This window comes from Emys orbicularis, chromosome 12 (assembly GCF_028017835.1).
Source record: "Emys orbicularis isolate rEmyOrb1 chromosome 12, rEmyOrb1.hap1, whole genome shotgun sequence".
In the NCBI taxonomy this organism is placed as follows: Eukaryota; Metazoa; Chordata; order Testudines; family Emydidae; genus Emys; species Emys orbicularis.
The window spans coordinates 55,622,729-55,646,690 of record NC_088694.1 but is presented as its reverse complement, the minus strand read 5'-3'; positions in this window follow the sequence as shown (position 1 = coordinate 55,646,690).

Below are 23,962 nucleotides of genomic sequence, written 5' to 3'. Positions count from 1 at the left end.
GGTCTCTCCTGCCGCACCTTGGCTGCTGCTGTTCGGACACCGCTAAGGAATCCCCTCGTGCCGGGTGCCTTTGTCTACGCTGGGGGTGTACAGCTCCGAGAAGGCAGCTGAGCTTGTGCAGGAGCAAGCGGCAGCAGTTACAGGAGCCTAGGCTGGTGTGTGTGTCACATGATGTGTCTGAACATAACAAAAAACCAGGCAGAGATGAGCCAGGCACCCACTGCATCTCAGTGCCTGGTTGCTACAGGTGTCCGAAATTCACCTCACCCCCCCTGAGAATCATGAAGCTGCAAGTCCCCTGGGTCTTTCTTCCTTTGTACTGGAAAGTGGGAAATGCAGCTCTCTGCACATCACCGACTCCCAGCTGGGCGACTCAGCAGCTACCTCTGTGCAGTGAGAGCAGAGTGACACAGGCAGAGCTGGGCTCAGGGCAAAACCCTTCATCCTCTGACAGGCATCTGGGCCGAGGAGCTGCAGGACGGATCCCCAGTTGGTGTAAAGTGACTGTTGCTCCACGGGAGTCACTGAATCAAACCCCTAGCTGGTGCAAATCAGAAATATCTTCATTTACATCACTGGGCCAGATCCTCATCTGGTGCGACTCAGATGCTCACTATTGTAGCTAATGGGACAGATCCTCAGGGGGTGTAAATCAGCTGTAACTCCATTGGAGTAAAGAGGTGAAGTGGTGCCTGGTTCTCAGGGCCAGCTCTACCATTTTTGCCGCTCCAAGCAACAAAAAACAACCGAACTGCCGAAGCGCAAAAAACCCCACAAAAACCACGCTTGGAGTGTACCACCCCAAGAATAGACAGAATACTGCCCCTTAGCATGTGCCGCCCCAGGCACGTGCTTCCTCTGCTGGTGCCTGGAGCCGGCCCTGGTGGTTCTGTATCATTCCTACCATCTTCTACCTGGGATTCCCCTGAAGCCAAGAATTTCTCCCCTCCCCCTTCTGTGCCAGGGCAGCAGATGGCGCTAGAGTGCTCACAACCTCCCCTGCAAACCCTGGTTAATTCCCACAGCCTGAGATCTGGTCTGGACCCAGCCCAGCCCAGTTCACAGAGCTGCTGGTCCTCCCCGGGGCAGACAATGAAACAGCAGGCTCTGTAGGCAGAGAATCCTTCCCCTTGAGGAGGGGGTAACCTGAGGGGAGGGAGAATTCTCGTTTCCACTGGTCTCCTGCAAACCTTCCTCGGATTGACTCTGCTTCGGTATATTCCTCTGCGAGGGAGAGAAGAAACGGAGCTCACCATGGCCTCAGAGAGTGGAGCTGCTCTGTGGAGCCTTCTCCTCACCTTTGCTTTTCTCTGTGAGTGAAACAAATATTTTCTCGTTCTAAAGGGTAAAAAGATGCAAACTCTTGGAAGTCAGTGAAGGGCAAGATCCCTTAGCTCTTCTTACTTCCTCTCTCTATATATATCTTATCTACCTCTCTAAGAGCTACTGCACCCATGCCAATGGGACATATCTCAGCCTCTGATCTTTTTGGACAGTAATATTGCTTTGGAGTTATTTTTTAGCATTTCTTGTCCTGTTTCTTTAAGATTCGGGGAGAGAACAGAACTACATAAAAGATGTTGATGGAAGGATCTATATCAATCTGTATCGATATATGGACATGTAGCTATAGATACCGGGGATGGAGGAATAGAAGGATGGATGTAGGCTGCAGAGGGGAGACTGGATAGATAGAGCCACAGATAAACAGGCAATGTGACATTCTCGTATTCTTCATGTTAACTGCTATTGTTTTGTTTCACTCCAGTCTCCTGCTACGAATCCCAAGTGGATCAGAGCCCTGAGTGGCTGGTTACTGGGAAAGGGAAGGTCTCCACCATGTCCTGCTCTTTCACCAGCACTTACCGAACCTTCCAGTGGTACCAGCAGCTCCCTGGGCAAGGGCCGACCCATCTGCTGACCGCGAGCTCTAATGAGAATGACACTGTGGGGCGGTTCATAGGCGAGCGCCTGGAAAGTGGGAAACGCAGCTCTCTGCACATCACCGACTCCCAGCTGGGGGACTCAGGCAGCTACCTCTGTGCGGTGGATGCACAGTGACACAGGCAGAGCTGGGCTCAGGGCACAAACCCTCATCCTCTGACAGGCAGCTTAGGGGAGGAGATGCAGGGACAGATCTCCAGATGGTGCAAATCAGCACAATTCTGTGACAGTCAATCACAGAATCATAGAAATGTAGAACTGGAAGGTACACTGATCGGTACTATAGTCCAATCCCCTGCACTGATGGAGGAATAAGATAATACTTAGTCCTGCCATGAGTGCAGGGGACTGGACTAGGTGATCTCTGGAGGTACCTTCCAGTTCTATGATTCTATGATTATCTGGACCATCCCTGATGGCTGTTAGTCTAACCTGCTCTTAAAAACCTCCAATGATGGAGATTCCACAATCTCCCTAGGCAATTTTCTTCTAGGTGCTTACAAATCGATTATTTGATCATTTGCTCCATTATCTTTCCAGATACTGAAGTTAAGCAGACTGGTTTATAATTCCCCAGGTTGTCCATATTCCCCTTTTTATAGATAGGCACTGTATTTGCCCTTCTCCAGTCCTCTGGGATCTCTCCCGTCCTCCATGAGTTCTCAAAGATAAATACTAATGGCTCAGAGATCTCTTCATCCAGTTCCTTAAGTATTCTTGGATGTATTTCATCAGGCCCTGCTGATTTGAAGACATCTAACTTGTCAAGTAATTCTTAACTTGTTCTTTTCCTAATTTAGCCTCATATCCTACCCCATTTACACTGATGTTCACTATGTTAGCTGCCTGACCACTTAACTTTTTTGGTGAAAACTGAAACAAAATAGACATTTAACACTTCAGCCATTGCTGCATTTTCTGTTATTGTCTTTCCCTCCTGAGTGAGTAATGGGCCGACCCTGTTCTTGGTCTTCCTGATGCTTCTTCTGTATTTGTAAAATACTTTTGTTACCCTTTATGATCCTAGCTAGTTTAATCTCATTTTGTGCCTTGGCATTTGTAATTTAGTCCCTAAAATCTTGTGTGTCTTTTAAAAATATTCATCCTTTGTCATTTGACCTAGTTTCTACTATTTGTATATGACTCTGTTTTTGAGTTTCAGGTCATTGAAAACCTCCTGGTTAAGCCAGGGTGGTCTCTTACCATACTTCCTAATTTTCCTACACATTGGTATAGTTTGCTCTTGTGTCCTTATTAATATCTCTCTAATAAACTGACAAATCTCCTGATCTCTCCCCCCCCACCCCCCCGCAATAGACTTGCTTCCCAGGGGATCATACACCAATTCTCTGAGTTTCAAGGAGACAGATCCTCAGCTCTTGTGAATTGGCAGCGGTCCATTGGAGTCAGCGGAGCCATATTCCCAGCTGGTGTAAATCAGGATAGATCCATTGGAGTAAATGGGTGGTGAAGCGGTGCCTGGTTCTGTGTCATTCCCATGAATTTCTAGCTGGGATTCCCCTGTAGCAAATAATCCCGCCCCCCGCTTCTCTGCCAGGGCAGCAGATGGCGCTAGAGTGCTCACAACCTCCCCTGCAAACCCTGGTTAATTCCCACAGCCTGAGATCTGGTCTGGACCCAGCCCAGCCCAGTTCACAGAGCTGCTGGTCCTCCGCGGGGCAGACAATGAAACAGCAGGCTCTGTAGGCAGAGAATCCTTCCCCTTGAGGAGGGGGTAACCCGAGGGGAGGGAGAATTCTCGTTTCCACTGGTCTCCTGCAAACCTTCCTCGGATTGACTCTGCTTCGGTATGTTCCTCTGCGAGGGAGAGAAGAAACGGAGCTCACCATGGCCTCAGAGAGTGGAGCTGCTCTGTGGAGCCTTCTCCTCACCTTTGCTTTTCTCTGTGAGTGAAACAAATATTTTCTCCTTCTAAGGGGTAAAAAGATACAGACTCTTATCTATCTATCTATCTAAACAGCTATTGCACCTGTAAGGAGAGAGGGGTCTGCCAATGGGACATACTGTATCTCAGCCTCTGATCTGTTTGAACAGTAATATTGCTTTGGAGTTCTTTGTTAGCCTTTCTTGTCCTGCTTTTTTAAGATTCGGGGAGTGACCAGAACTATATAAACAGATGTTGATGGTAGGATCTATATCTATCTGTATCGCTATATAGACATGTAGATATAGATACTGGGGCTGGAACAATAGAAGGATGGATGGAGGCTGCAGAGGGGAGACTGGATAGATAGAGCCACAGATAAACAGGCAATGTGACATTCTCATATTCTTCATGTTAACTGCTATTGTTTTGTTTCCCTCCAGTCTCCTGGTGCGAAGCCCAACTGGTTCAGAGCCCCGAGTCACTGGTTACTGGGGAAGGGAAGGTCTCCACCATGTCCTACTCTTTCATCAGAGCTTTCCAAGCCTTCCAGTGGTACCAGCAGCTCCCTGGGCAAGGGCCGACCCATCTGCTGACCGCGAGCTCTAATGAGAATGACACTATGGGGCGGTTCATAGGCGAGCGCCTGGAAGATGGGAAACGCAGCTCCCTGCACATCACCGACTCCCAGCTGGGGGACTCAGGCAGCTACCTCTGTGCGGTGGATGCACAGTGACACAGGCAGAGCTGGGCTCAGGGCAAAACCCCTCATCCTCTGACAGGCAGCTGGGCCGAGGAGCTGCAGGGGCAGATCCCCAGCGGGTGAAAAGCAGTGTAAATCCATGGTAGCCAAGGGGACTCATCCTTAGCTGTTATAAATGGGCAGCGCTCCAGTGGAGTCAATGGGCCATATCATAAGGCGCTGGGGACTGGAACCCAGGTCTGCAGATCCCGGGACAGCTGTGTGAATAGCAGCATAAATCCGGAGTCACTCCATAAGTGTTCTTTGTGGTGACTAGATCACAACAAATCCGAGACACAAGTTCATTTTCTTTCCTCTTCTTCCTACACGACAGTTTCTAAAGGAAAGTTCATTACTAAACATAACCAGTGGGAAGCCATCTTCCCTTAAGGGAGCGAAATGGAAAATATCTCTGGCTTCAAAGCTGTAAGATCACCCGCGTTTCAATAGCAACAATAAACAAACACAACTAACCTAGCCCCTCCCCCCACTCTCCTTCCTTTAGAAACCGCGACTCCTCTATGGAAGCCAGAACTTCTGCTCCCCCGTATCCCTGTGCAGCTCAGACAAGAGCCCGACAGAGGGCGCTGCCGCACCGACAGGAACGCTCCAGAAATGAGACACTTTCTGGAGTTTCTAGACACCTAGTTCTCTCTCCATCTCCTCCCCACGCCGCCCCCCAACCCCTCCCGGGCCCTGCCAGACTTTTTACCAGCGCAGCGGAAAGGCAGCGACCGACCAAGCACAGAGAGATTTGATGCTTGACGCCAGGAGTCACAATTTAATTTGGAGCAGAAGCAGCGTTCCCGGATTCCCTCAGCCCCCAGAAGACAGAGGTCGGCTTCCCTCTGAGGGGAAAGGGACTAATTCGTTTCTTCTGCTGGGGGCGGGGGTGCCTGAGCGGAGAGAAAACGGAGCCGCTCCGTGCAGAAGCGCAGAGACACCGAATCTTCATTGACAGGATGCTTAAAACCCTGGTCTCCACGCTTGTGCTGATCCTCGCTTTGAGTGAGTCAGATTCCCACGTGGCATTTCTGGGCATTATTCTCCCCTCCCCCCCTATTTATTAATTTTCGCCTGTGTCCGGGTGTCCTTCTCGATGACACTTCACGCTGCTGCTGCTCTTGATAGTTTCCCTGTCTGTGTCTGGGGGATTTTTCATGCTCTGTTGTTATTATTTTTCCTCCCAGGCGGAGAGGTGGACGCGAAGGTTTCTCAGCCTGCTGCGCTGTCTTTCCTGGCGGGGGGCAGGGCTGACCTCCCCTGTAACCACAGTGTCGCTGGCTACGACAGAGGTTTTTGGTACTATCAGAGCCCCCGAGCTGCCCCTCGAGCTGTGATCTCTGGCTACAACTCCGCGGAGACGTCGGAGCGGTTTGAACTGTCCATTGACCCCTCCAGCCGGTCCGCCCCGCTGCGCATCACCAAGGTGGCGGTGGAGGACTCGGGGGTGTATTACTGCGCCGTGAGAGGCACAGCGAGAGGAAATGCAGGGCGAGCTGAACAAAAACCTCCCCGACTCTGAGGAAGAGAAGGGAGCTCAGATAATCAAATTACAGGCTGGGATCCTCAAAGGGGCCAGGAGAATGGACTCATGGAACTCCAGTGAGCAATAAGCGCCTAACTCCCTTGGGCTCGTTTGAAAATCTCTGTATCCAAAGCGACTCAGGTAATTACAAGCCTAATTGCTATTGTCTTCCAATAAAAAGAAGGCTCTGAAGGGTCAAATTTGCAAAGGTATTTAGGGACCTAAAGATACAGAGAGGCACCAGGGACCAAATTTGTAGAGGTACTTAGGTGCCTAAAGAATCTGCTGGTGCCTAGTAGGATTTTCAGAAGCACCCAACTCCCTTTGGCTTCCCTGCAAGTTAGGGGCCTAGCTGCATTTGGAAACCTCATTAGGCACCCAGCGTCTGAGTCTCTGGGCTCCCAAATACTGGTTTGACCAGAGCATCAAGTCAAAGTCTGGGGCCCTGTGGATGTCCCTGTTGGGAGTAGAAATTACAGTCACAGGTTAGCAAGGGCCATCTACTCTAACCCCCTGCCAAGGTGCAGGATTTGCGGGCTTGGTAATTGTCATAAATATAAAGGGAAGGGTAACCATCTTTCTGCATACAGTACTATAAAATCCCTCCTGGCCAGAGGCACAAAATCCTTTTACCTGTAAAGGGTTAAGAAGCTCAGGTAACCTAGCTGGCACCTGACCAAAAGGATCAATAAGGGGACAAGATACTTTCAAATGTGGGGAGGGGGAAAAGGGCTTTGTTTTGTCTGTTCTTTGTCTGTCTGTTCTGTGTGCTTGCCTGAGTCAGATCAAGGAAGCAAGGAAAGGTGTTAGTTTACTTTTATTTTGGCTTGTGTTTTCCTTTGTGTAAGAGGGAGGTTTATGCCTGGTTTTGTAACTTTAAGGTTTTGCCTAGAGGGGAGATCCTCTGTGTTCTTGAGTCTTTTGTTATAAGCTGGTAGAAATAAGCTTAGGGGGTCTTCATGCGGGTCCCCAGGTCTGTACCCTAAAGTTAAGAGTGGGGAGGGAACCCTGACATGGTGGCAGAGCGGTGGGATCATTTTGAACCAAAAGCCCAGTAGTTTTAAAAGGACATTCCCCCCCCCCCCCTTTTTGGCTGTTTAGAAAACAGATAGAGATCTTATCTCTCTTTGCCTGAAGGCAGAGGTACCAGGTCCTTGTAACAAAGGGATGTTTTAAGCTGTGAGCAGCTGGAGATTTTTGTCTCTGCCTGAGGGCAGGGTAGTTAACTTTCTACAAAGGAATTCACAAGCTAGGTTTTTTTTCCTTTATAGCTCTCGGGTTAGGCTAGTTAAGTACAAAAAGCAGGAACATGACTACCAGTGAAACAGCTAATAAACTAGAGCTGGCTAGACTGGAAGCAAAGGAGAAAGAGAAGGAACATAAGAGATTGATCGAATTAAAACAACTAGAAATTAAGGCACAGGAAGCTGCCCACGAGAGAGCCCTGGATTTACAAGAAAAAGAGAGGCAGCATGAACTGGAGGTAGAGAAGGCAAGGGCTAAGCAGAATGTACCAGACAACCCTGGAAATCCTTCTCCAGGTACCGCGTCCCATCCCAGAAAGTTCCCCACCTACAAGGCAGGCGATGATACCGAGGCCTTCTTAGAAAATTTCGAAAGGGCCTGCCTTGGATACAGCATCTCTACCGACCAGTACATGGTAGAGCTGAGACCACAACTCAGTGGACCTTTAGCAGAGGTGGCGGCTGAAATGCCTAAGGAACTCATGAACAATTATGATTTTTTTTTTTTTAAAAAGGGCAGAATTAGAATGGGGCTAACACCCGAGCATGCCCGTCAGCGGTTCAGAGCCCTAAAGTGGAAACTGGATGTGGCATTTTCCCGACATGCCTACCACATTGAAAAAAATTGGGATGCCTGGATATCAGGAGCAAATGTTAAATCTATGGAAGAGTTGCCCTTCCTAATGCAAATGGAGCCGTTTTTAGAGGGTGTTCCTGAGGAAATAGAAAGGTACATCCTAGATGGGAAGCTCAAAACTGTAACCGAGGTGGGGGAGATCAGAGCCAAATGGGTGGAGGTGGCAGAAAAGAAAAAAACGAGTAGCAGTTAGAGCAGATATCAGAAGGGGCAACCTGAAACCAAACCTTACCACCGGGGGCAGCCCAAGGCCCCACCCACATCCCAAGGAAAACCCCAAACACCTTATCACCCCACCACACCAGTCTCCAGCAACCCACCTCGCCCCAGTGACCAGTCAGCTGGGCGATGTTTTAAATGTAATGAGCTGAGGCATGTGAAGGCCAACTGCCCCAAGAACCCCAACAGACTGCAGTTCATTACACCGGAGTCACACCAAAGGTCCTCAGGCCCAGATGCCTCCCAGGTACCCTCAGAGCGAAGGGAAACTGTGAGTGTGGGCGGGAAGAAGGTTATCGCGTGGAGGGACACTGGAGCACAACTGTCAGCTATCCACCAGTCCTTAGTGGACCCCCCCAACTTAATCAACCCAGAGGTCCAAGTGACAATTCAACCCTTCAAGTCAAACTCCTTTGACTTGCCTACAGCCAAGTTGCCTGTCCAGTACAAGGGCTGGTCAGGATTGTGGACTTTTGCAGTCTATGACGATTATCCCATTCCCATGCTGCTGGGGGAAGACTTGGCCAACCATGTGAAGCTAGCCAAGAGGGTGGGAATAGTCACCCGCAGCCAGGCTAAGCAAGCCTTCACACCTATCCCTGTTCTGGAGCCTTCCACCAGGGTCCTGTCTGTGTTATCAGAGACCCAGACTGAGGTGGTGGAACTGGACCCCATGCCAACGTCTGCGACAGCAGTAGTGGATCCAGTCCCAGAGACCCAGACAGAGCCAGTCCCAGAACCGGAACCGTCAGAGTAACCAGCACCAGAACCATTATAATAATAATAATAATGGGGGGAGGGATAGCTCAGTGGTTTGAGCATTGGCCTGTTAAACCCAGGGTTGTGAGTTCAATCCTTGAGGGGGCCACTTAGGGATCTGGGGCAAAATCTGTACTTGGTCCTGCTAGTGAAGGCAGGGGGATGGACTCGATGATCTTTCAAGGTCCCTTCCAGTTCTAGGAGATGGGATATCTCCATTAATTATTATTATTATATATATAACCATTGCCAACACTGAGTCCAGCGCTTGCAACCCCGTCTACAGCTCCAACACCAGAGGGCACCAGCAAGCCTGCACTGGCAGCAGCAGCAGATAACCCTACACAAGAGGCTCAGCCAGAGCCTGAAATACCACATAGTGCACCAGCGGAGAGCGGTCCAGAGTCAACGGAAACAACCCCAGCACCTGCATCGCTTCCAGAGGGACCAAGCCCGAGTCCACAATCCAATGAGGAGCTGATGTTTCCAGCATCAAGGGAACAGTTCCAGGCCGAGCAGGAAGCAGATGACAGTCTCCAGGGAGCTTGGACGGTGGCACGGAGCAACCCACCGCCTCTCAGCTCTTCTAACCGATCCCGGTTTGTTGTAGAACAAGGACTTTTATACAAGGAAACTCTTTCTGGTGGACACCAGGAAGATTGGCATCCTCAAAGACAGTTGGTAGTTCCAGCTAAATACTGGGTAAAGCTCTTGAGCTTAGCCCACGATCATCCCAGTGGCCATTCTGGGGTGAACAGACCCAAAGACCGTTTGGGGAAGTCATTCCACTGGGAGGGAATGGGCAAGGACGTTTCTACCTATGTACGGTCTTGTGAGGTGTGCCAAAGAGTGGGAAAACCCCAAGACCAGGTCAAAGCCCCTCTCCAGCCACTCCCCATAATTGAGGTTCCATTTCAGCAAGTAGCTGTGGATATTCTGGGTCCTTTCCCGAAAAAGACACCCAGAGAAAAGCAGTACATACTGACTTTCATGGATTTTGCCACCCGATGGCCAGATGCAGTAGCTCTAAGCAATACCAGGGCTAAAAGTGTGTGCCAGGCATTAGCAGACATTTTGGTCAGGGTAGGTTGGCCATCCAACATCCTTACAGATTCGGGAACTAATTTCCTGGCAGAGACCATGAAAAACCTGTGGGAAGCTCATGGGGTGAATCACTTGGTTGCCACCCCTTACCACCATCAAACAAATGGCCTGGTGGAGAAGTTTAATGGAACTTTGTGGGCCATGATACATAAATTCGTAAATGAGCACTCCAGTAATTGGGAACTAGTATTGCAGCAGTTGCTCTTTGCCTACAGGGCTGTACCACATCCCAGTTTAGCGTTTTCACCATTTGAACTTGTGTATGGCCGCGAGGTTAAGGGGCCATTGCAGTTGGTGAAGCAGCAATGGGAGGGGTTTACGCCTTCTCCAGGAATTAACACTCTGGACTTTGTAAACAACCTACAGAACACCCTCCAAACCTCTTTAGCCCTTGCTAGAGAAAACCTACAAGATGCTCAGGAAGAGCAAAAGGCCTGGTATGATATACATGCCAGAGAGCTTTCCTTCAAAGTAGGGGACCAAGTCATGATCTTAAAGGCGCTCCAGGACCATAAGATGGAAGCGTTGTGGGAAAGGCCATTCACGGTCCAAGAGCACCTGGGAGCTGTTAATTATCTCATAGCATCTCCCACCTCAAACCTAAAGCCTAAGGTGTACCATATTAATTCTCTAAAGCCCTTTTATTCCAGAGAATTAAAGGTTTGTCAGTTTACAGCCCAGGGAGGAGATGACTCTGAGTGGCCTGAAGGTGTCTACTATGAAGGAAAAAGTGATGGTGGCGTGGAAGAGGTGAACCTCTCCATGACCCTTGGGTGTATGCAGTGATAGCAGATCAAGGAGCTGTGCACTAGCTACGCGCCGATGTTCTCAACCACCCCAGGACAGACCGAACGGGCATACCACTCCATTGACACAGGTGATGCTCACCCAATTAGAGCCCAACCTTACCGGGTGTCTCCTCAAGCCAAAACTGCTATAGAATGAGAGATCCAGGACATGCTACAGATGGGTGTAATCCGCCCCTCTAACAGTGCATGGGCATCTCCAGTGGTTCTAGTTCCCAAACCAGATGGGGAGATACGCTTTTGCGTGGACTACCGTAAGCTAAATGCTGTAACTCGCCCAGACAACTATCCAATACCATGCACAGATGAGCTATTGGACAAATTGGGATGTGCACAGTTCATCTCTACCTTAGACTTAACCAAGGGGTACTGGCAAGTACTGCTAGAAGAACCCACCAAGGAAAGGTCAGCCTTCGTCACCCATGCAGGGATGTATGAATTTAGTGTGCTCCCTTTCAGGCTGCAAAATGCACCTGCCACCTTCCAAAAACTTGTAGATGGTCTCCTAGTGGGATTGGGAGAATCTGCAGTCGCCTACCTTGACGATGTGGCCATCTTTTCTGATTCATGGGCAGAACACCTGGAGCATCTACAAAAAGTCTTTGAGCGCATAAGGGAGGCAGGACTAACTGTTAAGGCTAAAAATTGTCAAATAGGCCAAAACAGAGTGACGTACCTGGGGCACCAGGTGGGTCAAGGAACTATCAACCCCCTACAGGCCAAAGTGGATGCTATCCAAAAGTGGCCTGTCCCAAAGTCAAAGAAACAGGTCCAATCCTTTTAGGCTTGGCCGGATATTACAGGCGATTTGTACCGCACTACAGCCAAATCGCCGCCCCACTGACAGACCTAACCAAAAGGAAACAGCCAAATGCAGTTCAGTGGACTGAAGAGTGTCAGAAGGCCTTTAACCAGTTTACAGCGACACTCATGTCTGACCCTGTGCTAAGGGCCCTAGACTTTGACAAACCGTTCCTAGTAATCACAGATGCGTCCGAGCATGGTGTGGGAGCAGATTTGATGGAGGAAGGACCAGATCAGGAATTCCATCCTGTAGTCTTTCTCAGCAAGAAACTGTCTGAGAGGGAAAGCCACTGGTCAATCAGCGAAAAGGAACGTTACACCATTGTGTACGCGCTGGAAAAGCTATGCCCATATGTTTGGGGATGGCGTTTCCAACTACAAACCGACCATGCTGCGCTGAAGTGGCTTCACACTGTCAAGGACAATAACAAAAAACTTCTTCGGTGGAGTTTAACTCTCCAAGATTTTGATTTTGAAATACAACACGTTTCAGGAGCTTTTAACAAAGTGGCTGGTGCACTCTCCCGTGAAAGTTTCCCAGAATCAACTGGTTAAAATCGTCCTTGAAATGTGGAAAATATTGTTAGTTTTTATATAGTCAGTAGGATATCTAAAGGTACATGTGTCTTATTAACTCTGCTTTCTCCTAGAGCTCCAGGAAGAAATCACAGCCAGAGTGGAACCAGCTGTCCAACACTATCTGTGATTTGGGGGACGTGTCATAAATATAAAGGGAAGGGTAACAGCTCTCCTGTGTACAGTACTATAAAATCCCTCCTGGCCAGAGGCACAAAATCCTTTTACCTGTAAAGGGTTAAGAAGCTCAGGTAACCTAGCTGGCACCTGACCAAAAGGATCAATAAGGGGACAAGATACTTTCAAATGTGGGGGGGGGGGAAAGGGCTTTGTTTTGTCTGTTCTTTGTCTGTCTGTTCTGTGTGCTTGCCTGAGTCAGATCAAGGAAGCAAGCAATCCAACTCCTATAGAGTTAGTAAGTATTTAGCAAGGAAAGGTGTTAGTTTACTTTTATTTTGGCTTGTGTTTTCCTTTGTGTAAGAGGGAGGTTTATGCCTGGTTTTGTAACTTTAAGGTTTTGCCTAGAGGGGAGATCCTCTGTGTTCTTGAGTCTTTTGTTATTCTGTAAAGTACTTACCCTCCTGATTTTACAGAGATAATTCTTTTACCTTTTCTTTAATTAAAATTCTTCTTTTAAGAACCTGATTGATTTTTCATTGTTTTAAGATCCAAGGGTTTGGGTCTGTGTTCACCTGTACCAATTTGTGAGGATATTATTCTCAAGCCTCCCCAGGAAAGGGGGTGTAGGGCTTAGGGGGATTATTCTCAAGCCTGCCCAGGAAAAGGGGTGATGGGGTTTGGGGGGATATTTGGGGAAGGTAGGGCTCCAAGTGGCCCTCCCTAAATGTTTGTTTAAATCAGTTGGTGGTGGCAGTGTTACTTAATCCAAGGCATCAGAGAGAAATTGTGCCTTGGGAAGTTTTTAACCTAAGCTGGTGGAAATAAGCTTAGGGGGTCTTCATACGGGTCCTCACGTCTGTACCCTAAAGTTCAGAGAGGGGAGGGAACCCTGACAGTAATAGATATTTATTTGCTGTGGTTTTACTGATTTACAAAGAACGTGCAAAGTTCTGTAGCTCTCAACGCAGAAGGAATAAAAGAGCAGGAAACAGCTTCTTTTGCTTCAGCCAACACCAGGTTCCGAAGCTCTCGCACTCACTTTCCTCAGGGACCCGCTGTGCACAGAACACAGGCTGCTGCTTGGCTTTCGGTGTCCTCTCTGTTCCTGTCTGTTTTCAGTTTCTCTGTGTTCTGTCTCCCACCCCCCCGCGGCATCATTTCAGAAAAATCGGGGTGTGTGTGTGTGTGGGGGAGCTGTGTGAGCACAGAAAATTCAATGTGATTCTATTATATCCTGCAACAACTGGGGAAGTGGGGAGGAAGTGGAGCACCCAGGGAAAGTCTGCGAGGAGGCAAGCCAAGGTTCTGGGGACAACGGTCCCTCTTGTCCCATAGCAAATGACCCCCTGAGCCCTCATCTGTTTACAATACCCACTGGAACCGCCCCACCCCAACTGGGCAGACTCTATTAGGCTTTGTTTTAGGTGTGGTCCCTTAAATGTTTCTCACAACTCTCTTAAGTGAAGGGCACGTTCACACATCAGCTCAAACAATGTTTTAGCTCAGCCCATCACAAGGTTTGCCCCCATTTATAAGGACGCCTTTAAAAATCTGGTCCAAAATCGCTTTGAAAAATGGTACTTAGCCTTTAAGTCATGAAGGCACTGTTGAAAATTGTACTCCAATTCCCCAAGTATTTAGTTCCACCTGCACTGATGTAATTCTAGAGTAGCTCCATAACTGCACCGGAGTGACTCTGGAGCTACTACACAGCTGTGAGTGAGGGCCCAGTTTCACCCTCTCATTCTGTTAATGGCTCTCAGCAAGCGCCTTTCCATCATAAAAATAACACAACTTAGAGTGACTTTCTTCTGTCCAGCCCCATTACCCACCCACCCAACCAAAATCCTTCTTCTGACATGTTATTATTAATCCTCATTATCAAATTCTACCCCCTCCATCTCACCCTGACACCCCCTCTCCTCTCCCCCACCCTGCATCTCACCCTGACACCCCCTCTCCTCTCCCCCACCCTGCATCTCACCCTGACACCCCTCTCCTCTCCCCCACCCTCCATCTCACCCTGACACCCCCTCTCCTCTCCCCCACCCTCCATCTCACCCGGACACCCCCTCTCCTCTCCCCCACCCTGCATCTCACCCTGACACCCCCTCTCCACTACCCCACCCTCCATCTCATCCTGACAGCGCCTCTCCTCTCCCCCACCCTGCATCTCACCCTGACACTCCCTCTCCTCTCCCCCACCCTGCATCTCACCCTGACACCCCCTCTCTTCTCCCCCACCCTCCATCTCACCCTGACACCCCCTCTCCTCTACCCCCATCCTCCATCTCACCCTGACACCCCCTCTCCACTACCCCACCCTCCATCTCATCCTGACACCGCCTCTCCTCTCCCCCACCCTGCATCTCACCCTGACACCCCCTCTCCTCTCCCCCACCCTGCATCTCACCCTGACACCCCCTCTCCACTACCCCACCCTCCATCTCATCCTGACACCCCTTCTGCTCTACCCCCATCCTACATCTCACCCTGACACCCCCTCTCTTCTCCCCCACCCTCCATCTCACCCTGACACCCCCTCTCCACTACCCCACCCTCCATCTCATCCTGACACCGCCTCTCCTCTCCCCCACCCTGCATCTCACCCTGACACCCCCTCTCCTCTCCCGCACCCTGCATCTCACCCTGACACCCCCTATCCTCTCCCCCACCCTGCATCTCACCCTGACACCCCCTCTCTTCTCCCCCACCCTCCATCTCACCCTGACACCCCCTCTCCACTACCCCACCCTCCATCTCATCCTGACACCGCCTCTCCTCTCCCCCACCCTGCATCTCACCCTGACACCCCCTCTCCTCTCCCGCACCCTGCATCTCACCCTGACACCCCCTCTCCTCTCCCCCACCCTGCATCTCACCCTGACACCCCCTCTCCTCTCCCCCACCCTGCATCTCACCCTGACTCCCCCTCTCCACTACCCCACCCTCCATCTCATCCTGACACCGCCTCTCCTCTCCCCCACCCTGCATCTCACCCTGACACCCCCTCTCCTCTCCCCCACCCTGCATCTCACCCTGACACCCCCTCTCCTCTCCCCCACCCTGCATCTCACCCTGACACCCCCTCTCTTCTACCCCACCCTCCATCTCACCCTGACACCCCCCTCTCCTCTACCCCCACCCTCCATCTCACCCTGACACCCCCTCTCTTCCACCCCACCCTCCATCTCACCCTGAAACCCCCCTCTCTCCTCTACCCCCACCCTCCATCTCACCCTGACACCACCTCTCTTCTACCCCACCCTCCATCTCACCCTGACACCGCCTCTCCTCTCCCCCACCCTGCATCTCACACTGACACCCCCATCCTCTACCAAACTCCATCTCACCCTGACACCCCCTCTCCTCTCCCCCACCCTCCATCTCACCCTGACACCCCTTCTGCTCTACCCCCATCCTACATCTCACCCTGACACCCCTTCTGCTCTACCCCACCCTCCATCTCACCCTGACACCCCCTCTCCTCTACCCCCATCCTCCATCTCACCCTGACACCCCTTCTCCACTACCCCACCCTCCATCTCATCCTGACACCCGCCTCTCCTCTCCCCCACCCTGCATCTCACCCTGACACCGCCTCTCCTCTCCCCCACCCTGCATCTCACCCTGACACCCCCTCTCCTCTCCCCCACCCTCCATCTCACCCTGACACCCCCTCTCCTCTCCCCCACCCTCCATCTCACCCTGACACCCCTTCTGCTCTACCCCCATCCTACATCTCACCCTGAAACCCCCCCTCTCCTCTACCCCCACCCTCCATCTCACCCTGACACCCCCTCTCTTCTACCCCACCCTCCATCTCACCCTGACACCCCCTCTCTCCTCTACCCCCACCCTCCATCTCACCCTGACACCCCCTCTCTTCTACCCCACCCTCCATCTCACCCTGACACCCCCTCTCCTCTCCCCCTCCCTCCATCTCTCCCTGACACCCCTTCTGCTCTACCCCCATCCTCCATCTCACCCTGACACCCCCTCTCCTCTACCCCACCCTCCATCTCACCCTGACACCCCCATCCTCTACCAAACTCCATCTCACCCTGACATTCCTTCTCCTCTACCCCACCCTCCATCTCACCCTGACACCCCCCTCTTCTCTACCCCCACCCTCCATCTCACCCTGACACCCCCTCTCTTCTACCCCACCCTCCATCTCACCCTGACACCCCCTCTCTCCTCTACCCCCACCCTCCATCTCACCCTGACACCCCCTCTCTTCTACCCCACCCTCCATCTCGCCCTGACACCACCTCTCCTCTCCCCCACCCTCCATCTCACCCTGACACCCCTTCTGCTCTACCCCCATCCTCCATCTCACCCTGACACCCCCTCTCCTCTACCCCACCCTCCATCTCACCCTGACACCCCCTCTCCTCTCCCCCACCCTGCATCTCACCCTGACACCCCCTCTCCTCTCCCCCACCCTGCATCTCACCCTGACACCCCTCTCCTCTCCCCCACCCTCCATCTCACCCTGACACCCCCTCTCCTCTCCCCCACCCTCCATCTCACCCGGACACCCCCTCTCCTCTCCCCCACCCTGCATCTCACCCTGACACCCCCTCTCCACTACCCCACCCTCCATCTCATCCTGACAGCGCCTCTCCTCTCCCCCACCCTGCATCTCACCCTGACACTCCCTCTCCTCTCCCCCACCCTGCATCTCACCCTGACACCCCCTCTCTTCTCCCCCACCCTCCATCTCACCCTGACACCCCCTCTCCTCTACCCCCATCCTCCATCTCACCCTGACACCCCCTCTCCACTACCCCACCCTCCATCTCATCCTGACACCGCCTCTCCTCTCCCCCACCCTGCATCTCACCCTGACACCCCCTCTCCTCTCCCCCACCCTGCATCTCACCCTGACACCCCCTCTCCACTACCCCACCCTCCATCTCATCCTGACACCCCTTCTGCTCTACCCCCATCCTACATCTCACCCTGACACCCCCTCTCTTCTCCCCCACCCTCCATCTCACCCTGACACCCCCTCTCCACTACCCCACCCTCCATCTCATCCTGACACCGCCTCTCCTCTCCCCCACCCTGCATCTCACCCTGACACCCCCTCTCCTCTCCCGCACCCTGCATCTCACCCTGACACCCCCTATCCTCTCCCCCACCCTGCATCTCACCCTGACACCCCCTCTCTTCTCCCCCACCCTCCATCTCACCCTGACACCCCCTCTCCACTACCCCACCCTCCATCTCATCCTGACACCGCCTCTCCTCTCCCCCACCCTGCATCTCACCCTGACACCCCCTCTCCTCTCCCGCACCCTGCATCTCACCCTGACACCCCCTCTCCTCTCCCCCACCCTGCATCTCACCCTGACACCCCCTCTCCTCTCCCCCACCCTGCATCTCACCCTGACTCCCCCTCTCCACTACCCCACCCTCCATCTCATCCTGACACCGCCTCTCCTCTCCCCCACCCTGCATCTCACCCTGACACCCCCTCTCCTCTCCCCCACCCTGCATCTCACCCTGACACCCCCTCTCCTCTCCCCCACCCTGCATCTCACCCTGACACCCCCTCTCTTCTACCCCACCCTCCATCTCACCCTGACACCCCCCTCTCCTCTACCCCCACCCTCCATCTCACCCTGACACCCCCTCTCTTCCACCCCACCCTCCATCTCACCCTGAAACCCCCCTCTCTCCTCTACCCCCACCCTCCATCTCACCCTGACACCACCTCTCTTCTACCCCACCCTCCATCTCACCCTGACACCGCCTCTCCTCTCCCCCACCCTGCATCTCACACTGACACCCCCATCCTCTACCAAACTCCATCTCACCCTGACACCCCCTCTCCTCTCCCCCACCCTCCATCTCACCCTGACACCCCTTCTGCTCTACCCCCATCCTACATCTCACCCTGACACCCCTTCTGCTCTACCCCACCCTCCATCTCACCCTGACACCCCCTCTCCTCTACCCCCATCCTCCATCTCACCCTGACACCCCTTCTCCACTACCCCACCCTCCATCTCATCCTGACACCGCCTCTCCTCTCCCCCACCCTGCATCTCACCCTGACACCGCCTCTCCTCTCCCCCACCCTGCATCTCACCCTGACACCCCCTCTCCTCTCCCCCACCCTCCATCTCACCCTGACACCCCCTCTCCTCTCCCCCACCCTCCATCTCACCCTGACACCCCTTCTGCTCTACCCCCATCCTACATCTCACCCTGAAACCCCCCCTCTTCTCTACCCCCACCCTCCATCTCACCCTGACACCCCCTCTCTTCTACCCCACCCTCCATCTCACCCTGACACCCCCTCTCTCCTCTACCCCCACCCTCCATCTCACCCTGACACCCCCTCTCTTCTACCCCACCCTCCATCTCACCCTGACACCCCCTCTCCTCTCCCCCTCCCTCCATCTCTCCCTGACACCCCTTCTGCTCTACCCCCATCCTCCATCTCACCCTGACACCCCCTCTCCTCTACCCCACCCTCCATCTCACCCTGACACCCCCATCCTCTACCAAACTCCATCTCACCCTGACATTCCTTCTCCTCTACCCCACCCTCCATCTCACCCTGACACCCCCCTCTTCTCTACCCCCACCCTCCATCTCACCCTGACACCCCCTCTCTTCTACCCCACCCTCCATCTCACCCTGACACCCCCTCTCTCCTCTACCCCCACCCTCCATCTCACCCTGACACCCCCTCTCTTCTACCCCACCCTCCATCTCGCCCTGACACCACCTCTCCTCTCCCCCACCCTCCATCTCACCCTGACACCCCTTCTGCTCTACCCCCATCCTCCATCTCACCCTGACACCCCCTCTCCTCTACCCCACCCTCCATCTCACCCTGACACCCCCTCTCCTCTACCCCACCCTCCATCTCACAAATACACACCCGCTCTATCAGACATTCCTCTTCTCTATGAATCCTGCCACACCTCTCTCTCCTTTTCCCCCTGCATTCTCCCCTAGTCCCCTCCCACCCCCCACCACCTTTCTAAACACCCGGGGCAATCACTGGATGGGGGCTGGTGAAAGGGGATTTACCCCTAGTGTCCCCCGGAAGTTTCACGCCCACTGAATCAATTTTCTTGCTGGTTTTCTCTCCTAGTGGACCCGGGCAGAGCCGAGATCCAGCAGCTGGGCTCCACAGAAGTTCTGGAGGGAGACAAACTGAACCTGACCTGCTCCCACTGCGCCGCCAAGGCGAGTGACAGCACAGTCTGGTACCAGCAGCTCCCGAACCCGGGACCCCAGTTTGCAGTTACTGGATACAAGGAAACTGTTAATAGCCCAGAGCTGAAGGGAGCTCTGTACATCTCCGCTGACAAAGCGTCTGGCACTCTGGCCCTGTGCCGTGTGAGGCTGGCAGATGCTGCAGTGTATTTCTGTGCTCGGAGCGACACGGTGTGATAGCCAGGAGTGGCCCCCGGGCAATAAATATCCCACCCCTACTCCGGGGCTGAGTGTGTGTGTGTGTGGGGGGGGGGGGGATGAGCAGAAGGTGAGGAACACTTCCATGGGTGCGGGGGAGAGGGGCGACCAGGGAGAACAAAAAGAGAGGAATAAAATATTTAGGGCCAAATTTACAAAAACGTCTCTATGCGCCTAACTATTTACACGTGCGACTACTGAGATGTGATACTTTGGAAAATTTCTAAGAAAGTCCCCCTTAAGAGGGAATGAAGAAGAACAGTAAAGGGGAGGGTAAACCATGGAAGTAAATAAACCCTTCCAAGCCATCGGCAAGCACATTATCTAGATGGATAGATACGTTATCTATCTATCCAACTATCTATCACCATATGCCTCCATCTCTCTCTCTCACTTCCCAATGCACCCATCTATCTATCTATTTATCTATCTATTTATTAATTAATAGGCAGCAGATAAGTCAAACACAAGAAATATTTCTTCACATAATGCACAGTCAACCTTTGCCAGAGGATGTTGTGAAGGCCAAGACTATAACAGGGGTCAATAAAGAACTAGATAAGTTCATGGAGGATAGGTCCATCAATGGCTATTAGCCAGGATGGGCAGGGATAGTGACCCTAGCCTCTGTTTGCCAGGGACTGAATGACAGAGGATGGATCACTCCATAATTGCCCTGTTCTGTTCATTCCCTCTGAAGCACCTGGCATTGGCCACTATCGGAAGACAGAATAGATGGACCTTTGGTTTGACCCAGTGTGGCCGTTCTTATGTTCTTATCTATCTATCCATCCCCATATGCACCCATCTATCTATCTCTCCATCCATCTATCAACACCATCCTTGTCTTGCGGGGTTGCCACACATACTGGAAAAGATGATTTACACACAGATTGGCTAGTAAAGCAGAATGTGATTTAATCATTTCCCACCACGTAGCGCGAATTCGGAATTAATTTGTAAGGTTTCACTGCGCAGCCTGATAACTTCCTCCCTTTCGCAAGTCGCCAGCGAATTCTGCAGAGACGAACTCCCTTGGGGAATGTGATGGAGACGGTTTCCCGTGCTGGGAACTCGGGCCGTCTCCCGCTAGGGGTCGCTGCAGTACAAGCAGAAGTCGACCCTATTTAGACATAATGACACCGGGGTCTGCAGCTTCGCCGGGATATTCATGCAGTCGGGTTCCCCTGCCCCGTCCTGAGCCCGCGCCCGCCGCCTGCTTAGACAGACGCAGTGAGGCAGTTTTGGAGGCTCAGATGAAAGGCAGTTACCCAGCAATGCACAGAGAGAGACAGAGAGGGAGAAAGGTGTTGATGCGGATACTCCCCCTCCCCCCCCAGTCCCTCACACCTCCAGCTCCGTCCGGCAGCAGCATCTTGGCCTGTTATTTACTCCTCCCCGCTCTAGGAAACGGGCAACGCTTCCCTCTCGCCCGTTTGCGCAGGGCAAGGCAGCGAGCCCAGGGGCTGATCCCGGGGAGGAGCAGAGACACCGAGATTCCCCTGTGACCATGGTACCAATGCTGGGCTCGGCGCTTGTGCTGGTTTTTGTTTCAGGTCAGGAAGATCACACATTTTCCAATCTCTCTCTCCCCTTCCGCGTTCTCCCTTCTGCGCTCTTCTAACCACCCCTGGCAGGCACAGGGAAAGGGTGGGGTTTGGCCACATAAAAACCACTAAATTAATTCGCTGCTGCGTTTTCTCTCCTAGGCGCCCCGGGCAGAGCCGAGATCCGGCAGCCGCGCTCCGCAGAAGACTCGGAGGGAGCCGAACTGAACCTCACCTGCTCTCACGGTTCCGTCGTCACTGAAACTAGAGTTTGGTACCGGCAGCTCCCGAGCCGAGGGCCCCAGTATATAGTCTCGGGATACCAGGGAATCGTTAACAGCATCGACCCCGAGGGAGCTTTGCACATCCGTCAAGACAGAAAATCCAGCACATTGTCCCTGCGCAGGGCGAGGCTGGCAGACACAGCGGTGTATTATTGTGCTCTGAGCGACACAGTGGGACAGCCAGGGGCGGCCCCGTGCAATAAGTGTCTCACTCCGGTGTGTGTGTGTGTGTGTGTGGGGGGGGTGTTTCCGGGCGGGGTGTGGAGGGTGGGAAGCAAGGGTGATCAGAGAAGAAAAAATAAATTAATAAAACACTTAGGGCCAAATCTACAAAGGTCTCTGTGCGCCTAATTATCAACCGAGGCAACTAGTGAGATTTAATACTTTGGCAAAGGCCTGAGGCCTTGGCTACACTTGCAGATGTACAGCGCTGTGAGTTAAACCTGACTTTGTGCAGCTGAGTAGGGAAAGCGCTGCAGTCTCTCCACACTGACAGCTGCCCAGCGCACTGTCGTGGCCACATTTGCGGCAATTGCAGCGCTGTTGGGAGCGGTGCATTATGGGCAGCTATACCACAGAGCACCTTTTCCCATTCTGGCGCCGTGGGTTGTGGGAAGGGGGCGTGGGTGCGGGGCATTCTGGGTCCTGTCCCAACGCCCCATGATGCATCACTTCGCATCCCAGAAATCCCTTTGTTTCCGTCCACCTTTGGCGCCATCTTTCAACGGTTTCTGTGCAGCGCGATCTGTCTGCGGGAAATGGAGCCCGATCTGCTGAGGCGTATGCTGACGAGTCTCGCCAGCACGTCACGTTTGGCTGTCGAACTATTCCTTAAGATCCAAAGTGACAGTGAGAGTGAGGAGTCCGACGATGCTATCGAGCTGCGCAACGCGTACGACACGAAATTGCTTGTGGCATTCACGGACATGCTCAGCACTGTGGAACGCCGCTTTTGGGCTCGGGAAACAAGCACCGAGTGGTGGGATCACATCGTCATGGAAGTCTGGGATGACGAGCAGTGGCTGCAGAACTTTCGGATGAGAAAAGCCACTTTCATGGGACTGTGTGAGGAGCTCGCCCCCACCCTGCGGCGCAAGGACACGAGATTGAGAGCTGCCCTGCCAGTGGAGAAGCGGGTGGCTATTGCAATCTGGAAGCTGGCAACTCCAGACAGCTACCAGTCGGTCGGAAACCAGTTTGGAGTGGGAAAGTCAACCGTTGGAATCGTGTTGATGTAAGTTTGCAAGTCCATTAATCGCATCCTACTCAGAAGAACCGTGACTCTGGTAACGTGCAGGACTTAGTGGATGGCTTTGCACAAATGGGGTTCCCTAACTGTGGAGGGGCGATAGATGGGGCACACATTCCTATTCTGGCACCACCCCACCTAGGATCTGAGTACGTTAATCGGAAGGGGTATTTCTCTATAGTTCTCCAGGCACTTGTGGATCACCGTGGGTGTTTCATTGACATTAACACAGGCTGGCCCGGAAAGGTGCACGATGCACGCATCTTTCGGAACACTTGGCTGTTCAGGAAGATGCAGGCCGGGACTTTTTTCCAGGGGGGAAGATCACGGTAGGGGAAGTTGAAATGCCCATTGTGATCCTTGGAGATCCTGCTTACCCGTTAATGCCGTGGCTCATGAAACCCTATACAGGGAGCCTTGACAGCAGCAAGGAATGGTTCAACTACAGGCTGAGCCAGTGCTGAATGATTGTGGAGTGTGCCTTTGGCCGTTTAAAGGCCCGCTGGTGATCTCTGTATGGGAAACTGGACTTGGCCGAAAACAGCATCCCCGCGGTTATATCCGCGTGCTGTGCCCTCCATAATATTTGTGAAGGGAAGGGTGAAAGCTTCACTCAGGCATGGACCTCTGAGGTTCAACACCTGGAGGCTGAATTTGCACAGCCAGAGAGCAGGGCTATTACAGGGGCCCAGCCCGGGGCTGCAAGGATTAGGGATGCCTTGAGGGAGCAATTTGAGGCTGAAAACCAGCAGTGATATCTGGTGCCCTGCACGGGAGTGAAGTGCAGTAGTTCCAATCTTTAGGAATCAGTGTTTGCTAAGCAGACAAGCAGACTTGCAGTGCCTGTTTATTTCCTGGGCTAAGGAGTCTTTTACTTTATGCAATAATAAAGAATGTTTTCAAAGCCAAAAAATCCATTTATTGAAAAGAAAAAAAAATTACTTATTGAAAAGAAACAAGGGGGTGGAGTGGGGAACGGTACAATCACAGATTCGTGTCTGTCCTGTCTGGTGTGCTGTGCAGTGAGTGCTGCACTTCAGGACAGCTATACTGCATGGTGATGGGGGTTGA